Consider the following 6,741-nt stretch of genomic DNA (forward strand, 5'->3'; position numbering starts at 1 on the left):
TTTTTTTTTTTTTTACGAAAGAAAGATATACAGGAAAATTAAATAATTGGAAAAGGATTTTAAAAGATCGGTCCGATGATTAGATTTATGCGAGTATTTGCATCTCTGTTATGCAAAGTTTAGGGAACGTGTGTAAAGAGAATACGCGTGAATGCGCATGACGTGTGAAAATACACGAAATGTCCAAAGTGTAGAAGAAAGTTTGATATATTTTGAGGGAAAACAAATTCTTTTCTCCTTCGTTCTGAAAAACTTTTTAATGTTCTTGAATATTTTAAAAAATACTTGAACTAATTCTTATTTTTTTTTATCTTTATTGATTGAGTAAAGTTTTCATGCTGCGTGTGTATATAATTTAGCGAATGAAACGTGATTAACGCGGAAAGGGACGTATTTAAAATGAGGAAAAGTGTTTTGCATCCCCTGTTTTTGAACAAAACTTTTGTGGAGATATTCGATGTCCGCGCGACCATTGAACTACGCTTGCAATCGCTTTTTAATAAATCAAAATTGTCGAGGATTGCATTGTTACGTGCATTGTTTTACGAATTTATGAAAAAATTCAGTTGCAAAAATAAACCCTGTTTCCGCCCGGGATCGAACCGGGGACCTTCCGCGTGTTAGGCGGATGTGATAACCACTACACCACGGAAACACAGTTGAAAGCATTTCTTTCGATACGGTACTTATATTTCCCGTTTCATTTTTTTAATCAAATATTTTTTAAAAATTTGTTTATCACATCATCGCGCCCGACCTCGATATTAATTTAAGGATTGAAACCGATATTAAATACAATCATATAACAGGACATTGATTGTGTAAATTTTTAAAAAGTGAATGTTGCTGATATCCCGTCAATGGAATTAAAAGTGGCGAAACTAATCGATATCGGTTGAAACGTAATTATCGTAATATGAATTATTGAAGATATCGTTGGAAGATGATAATTCAAGAATAAATTTCACGCATTTCCTATTATCCATAATAATTTGATGTAGGCATCGATCTTATTTTAAATAACTATAGGTAATATTTTGAAAAAAAAAAAAAAATAAAAAAGAGATGTTTCCGCCCGGGATCGAACTGGGGACCTTCCGCGTGTTAGGCGGATGTGATAACCACTACACCACGGAAACCCGATGACGATAAATAGGACAAAGAAAATTTGCATTTGCAAAAACTCGTCTCTTCCTTCAAACATAATATTTCCTTCCTTTCTCAATTATAAAATAAAAAATCAAAAAAAATAATAATATTAATAATAATTCCTCCCTGCACATTTTTATCAATTTTTCCTTCGATAGATTCAAATAACGCCGCTTTCTTTCGTTTAAATTCTTCCTTTTTTTTTTTTTTTTCTTCTTTATTACATTCCTCCATATTGCTGGACAACAACGAATAAATAAAATCCTCTTCCCCCTCCCCCCGATTCCGTTACAATTTCATACAATCGATTCACCCGTATTCGTATTCAAAATTCCGAAAATTTCCCAAAATTTAGAGAATTCCTCCGGGGGAGGAGACGGAAGGAGGGGAGGGGGAGGGAGTCTCATCGCGCAACGTCGTTCCCGAGAAAGTTTCGAGATTAGTTCCGGATCACGGAAGAGGCCGAACAGAGGAGCAGCAGGGGTCGAAATCGGCGCTGGAAGGAAGCCGCGTGTCATTCGGCGCGCACCAGCATCGTAAATCGAAGATCCACCCGGCCTGCCGACCAATCAGCGCACCGCACCAAAACACCGCCACTCTCCGGGGGACCAGCACCGCGTCCTGCTCCTCTGATCCTTTCACGGGCCTTCCATTGTCCTTGACGGCCCTCCACTCCCACGCGAGCCTCGTATCCTCGTCCCGAAAAACCTCCTCGCGTCCTGTCCCCTCCCCTCCCCTCCCCACCCCACCCCTGCCAGTTCCCGTACCCGTACCACATCCACCATCGCGATCCTTCGACCACGGAGGGGAAGGAATCCTGGCGAAAGGACGAAAATCCGCCACACTCTCTGGTCTCCTGGTAAATATTAGCTCGTGCTCCACCGACTTTGCACGAGTTCGCTCGAATATATATATATGTGTGTGTGTATGTGTGTGTGTATCTATAGATATGTATCTATATATAGATGCGGGAAGAAAGGAAGGAAGGAAGGAAGGAAGGAGGGAAGGAAGGGAAGGGCGATTGGATTTGAATTCGAGGTTCATTTGCTCGACTCGTGTGGATAAAGGGATGTTTTCAAGTCTTAAACGTTCTTGTTGCTTTGATTTCGTGTTGTTTGTTGGATGGAATATTGGGCGTTAGATTATTCGGGATAAGGATATATCTGGATGTTTCATTTTACGTTTCGGTTGGTTTCATTTAAATGGTTTCTCGTGTCTCTTTGTTCAGAATGTTTCGCTGTTTCTGCGAACAGAATTATTTCCGGGTCAAGTAATTTCTGTTTCGAATTCCCGGTCTTTTGAACATTTTTAAAAAAAATATCTTTCGTCAGTTGCAGTTGTTTGGTTTAGTTTTTTTAATTCAAATCCGTTGACGGTTCGTTAATAACGAGTGGAAACTTTATTGTTGTAGTTTTGCTCGAGTCACGTATTTCCCTTTGCGCATATTTTCTCGATCAAATTATCACTCGACTCGTTCTAAAATCAAAAATTATCCCGTATACACACACACGTAGATATCTATTCGATGTTGACGAATACGCGCGTGGAATCGCATCCTTCCGACACATTCATTCGAAACATCTTACTTTTTACCTATTTTCACCAATTATTCAAAATTATCGATAATAACCCCTGTTTCGTCGCTTCGAACTGCTAATTTTTCTTCAGAATCAAAGGGAAACTGAACGCAACACGTTTCACGAGTCGATCATCGACATCAAAGGAAATTCGGTTGGAGAAGGAATCGATGACGAGGTGCGAACAAAAGGGGGGCAGCGGACAGAAGGGAGATTAAAAAGGTTGCGCGGGGAGGTGAAAGGGAGGGTGATATAAGCGCCGGCGCCAAACGAGTGGCAACAGTCGATAAACAGTCGTGACGGGTCGTGACGGACCACCCTCCCGGCCACCGTGAAAGCCCCGTAAAGCCCAATGACATAAAACGTAACAGGAGTGACGGGCAAGGCCGCCTTTGGGGTTGGATCACGAGGAATTCACGGTGAAGGAGACCTTGGTTATTAACCAACCACCGTCGAGCCACCGCTCAATCGTTGTTAGAAACGATCGATGCGTTTGCACTGTGGATGATTAGGGGCTAGGAAGAGAGGTTTTCTTTTTTTACGTTATGAAGATGAATATGGAAGAGGATGAATGTGGAATTTTTGGACGTTTATTATTTGGTTATTGATGTAATTTATTCGTTTGTGTGTATTAATTTGTGTGTTCCGTAGAAATTTTCAAGTATTATTGTAAAAAGATTGTAAAAGATGGTGTAGTTTAATTTTGTTTTGGGATATTTCTTTTTTCTTTTTCTTTTCTTTTTTCGATTCTAAAAAAGAAGATCGGTGGAAGGTTGAACGAACGCTCTTCGAGCATCTCTTCAAACATCTCTTCCTCGGCAAAGAAACGAAACCAGTATATCGGCGTTAATAAGAAAGATCCACTTAGACGATGGAACCACGATGCTAATATATGACACGTTTTTCTTTCAAATTTCAACCTGTGTTCCTTCATCCTTGGTCGACTTTGAACTTTCTTAGTATTTTTATATATATTTTTTCCATAAATAATTCTATAATTCTCGTTCTTTTCAAATCAAATATCACAGATCATGGACATCTTAACAATACGTAATTTAATTCATCCTGTATTATCCGAATAAGACACGCGTAACAACGTTGAGCTTATCGTTGAAATATTCAGAATAATCCTCATTTGCATACATCAGAATTATATACATCATATTACGTACCTCTTATTATCTTTCATACATTAATCCTTTATTGAAATTCTACTTAAAATTATTAACTTAAGAAGATGAAATAACATTTTTGTTTGAAAAACAAGGTTAGAAATTTTCCAGCTCGGAAATATAAAAAAATAAATACAATATTTCTGAATCGTACGATTATTATCAATACAACATTCGATAATGAATGAATATATTTCCATTAATTGTAAAATTCAAACACAATTTTCGCCCTAAAATCATCATAATTACCAATATAACTATATTCAATGCAACATTTAATGATATTTAAGAATATCAAACAAGTATCTCTATTCATCATACTTAACACAACTCGAAATCAAGTAAATATATATATATATCTTCTTTATCCTACCTAAAAAAAAAATTCGAAATGGAAAAAACAAATTTCGCCTTAAAATCATAAATTCACTCAACATTTACCAACAATACTTATAAGTATCTCCAACAAGTATCTCTATTCATCATACTTAATACAACTCAATTCAAGTATATATATATCTTCTTCATTCGACTTAAAAAAAAAAAAAATTCGAAATGGAAAAAACAAATTTCGCCTTAAAATGATAAATTCACAACATTTACCAACAATACCTATAAGTATCTTCAACAAGTATCTCTATTCATCATACTTAATACAACTCGAAATCAAGTAGATATATATATCTTCTTTATTCCACCTAAAAAAAGAAAAATTTGTAATGGAAAGAACAAACAAATTTCGCCTTAAAATTGTAAATTATCAACAAAATATAATTCACTGCAACATTTATCAACAATACCTATAAGTATCTCCAACATGTATCTCTATTCATCATACTTAATACAACTCAATTCAAGTAGATATATATATCTTCTTCATTCGACTTAAAAAAAAAAAAAAAAATTCGAAATGGAAAAAACAAACAAATTTCGCCCTAAAATCGTACAATTATGATTAAAATCACGTTGAATGCAACATTCAATGCCTGCACCCCCGACAAGGGGATTCACCCATCATACCCGGCACAACTCGAATTCAAGCGTTTCTGAAGCGGTCGAATTCCGTCGTGGACGGAAACGGCGGGATTCCAGGTCGGCTGACATCCTCGAAATCAATTTCGAGATGGAAGGTTGGATCCATGGCGTAGGATCGAAGGCGTCCACGGCATCCCACCGTTTCCGGCCCGCACGAATTTGTCGAGCGGAAATGCCGCGTTTTATCCCCTCCCCCTCTTTCTTACCCCCTTTTCGTTACTTGGACGGGGTCCAAAAGTGATTTGCATCTAACGAAGCCACTTTGTTCCCGCGCGACATGCCCTTTCTTCCCGTGGCACGCGCAAATATCGGAAGGAGCAGAAATTTATTTAGGAGGAAGAGGATTGATTCGCGGAAATCGGAATGCTTCCATTTCGCATTTCGTATTTGATAGTTTTTCAGAGGATATCTGTTTCTAATCTAAGATATTTCGTTGCTTCAATCACCGTGCAGATCGAATTTTCATTTTCTCTTTTTTTTGTTCCAACGATGTGATGGACGTAAAATGTAAATGCAACCTCGCTATATTTGTTTTCTTTTTTTTCCAAGAAAAATGGAAACGAGACTAGGTGTTGCACTAATTATTAATAAAATTTAAAAAGGTGTAAAAATCGAGGAATATTCGAAAGCAAAGATTGGATAGATTTCTATTAATTTGGATAAAATCAATTATTTGACGAAACGTGATGAAAAATACGAAATACGTTTTTAAGAATTAATACAATTTTTAAGGCAACTTTCTTAAAGGGTTTAAATGATTCTCAAGAATGAAAGCGTCTTAATTAAGTATTATTTATTAGATTGCTTATTAAATAAATAATAGGAAGGATAAATTTATCGTGTATCGATGTTGCGCGATGTTTCTTTGTTAATTGAAACCATCCGGTAGTTCTCTTTCTCACGATGAGGATATATGAGAAAAAACACACTTTGGGAATATCACTACTGTTCCTTTTACTTTCCTTTGTCGAGAGCTGTATATGATGCAGAAAAATGGTGGATCCGCAAAGACGTTTCTGTGGAAGAGTGGTTTCCGAGCAACCACGTGAATATTGAAAGCCTCGAAGGAGGCCGTGGCGGGCTGCGGGGGCGGATCGAGGAGAAAGATGACGCGAGGAACAGAGAAGAGGTAACCGACGTTACGACAGTGTCGTAGCACGCGATGAATTCTCGAAATGATCAAAAAAATCTTGCGATCCCTTCACAAGGGGGATTTTCATTGATCGATAGAACGTCGCTTTCTATTCGTATCCGTTATAATTTTATCGCTATATAAAATTATTTTTAATGTATTACCGATGATTTCGTTTTTATTTTGATTAAATTTTCTCTCTTTCTCTTTCCCTCTCTTTTATTTTGAAAGTAATTATTATCGGATTATTATTACCACAAAAATTAATTTAGGTAACGAAGAAACAAATCGAATCTTCAAAAATATAAGTTCGATTGAGAAAAAAAAAACAAATGACGATCGATAAAATCATAATAAAAAAAAAAAAAAAAAACGAAAAGAAAAACGATAGAATAAAACCCTACCAAAGCTGAATAATATCTAATTGTAAAGATCGCATCTTTTTTTCTCTATGAAAAAAAAAGAAATTTCGTTCTCGGTGAGAAAACCAAGAGGTCGACCAAGCAGCGGAAGTTTTACGCCACTGTGAGAGGAGCGGCGGTCTGCAAGAAGACTCATTAAAACCGTGCACCACCGGCAGATTTTCTCCCCGAGAAAATAAAAGAAGGAGAAAAACAGGGAAGGTGAAGGGTGTGCGGTCCGCGAAAGATCACCTGCAAAAGGGGCCAACGCGAGA

At 37.1% G+C, this 6,741-nt stretch overlaps 2 non-coding genes across 2 annotated transcripts; both read right to left on the reverse strand.

The window, feature by feature from the left end:
- Window positions 1-582: 582 nt before the first annotated feature.
- Trnav-aac lies at window positions 583-655 on the reverse strand. The gene has a single exon. It is a non-coding gene; the product is annotated as a tRNA-Val (tRNA).
- A 411-nt stretch (window positions 656-1,066) lies between these two features.
- On the reverse strand, window positions 1,067-1,139 carry Trnav-aac. Its single transcript has one exon. It is a non-coding gene; the product is annotated as a tRNA-Val (tRNA).
- Window positions 1,140-6,741: the final 5,602 nt, after the last annotated feature.

Source organism: Apis laboriosa, unplaced genomic scaffold (genome assembly GCF_014066325.1).
Source record: "Apis laboriosa isolate Shangri-la unplaced genomic scaffold, ASM1406632v1 scaffold1_cov151, whole genome shotgun sequence".
Taxonomy (NCBI): domain Eukaryota; kingdom Metazoa; phylum Arthropoda; class Insecta; order Hymenoptera; family Apidae; genus Apis; species Apis laboriosa.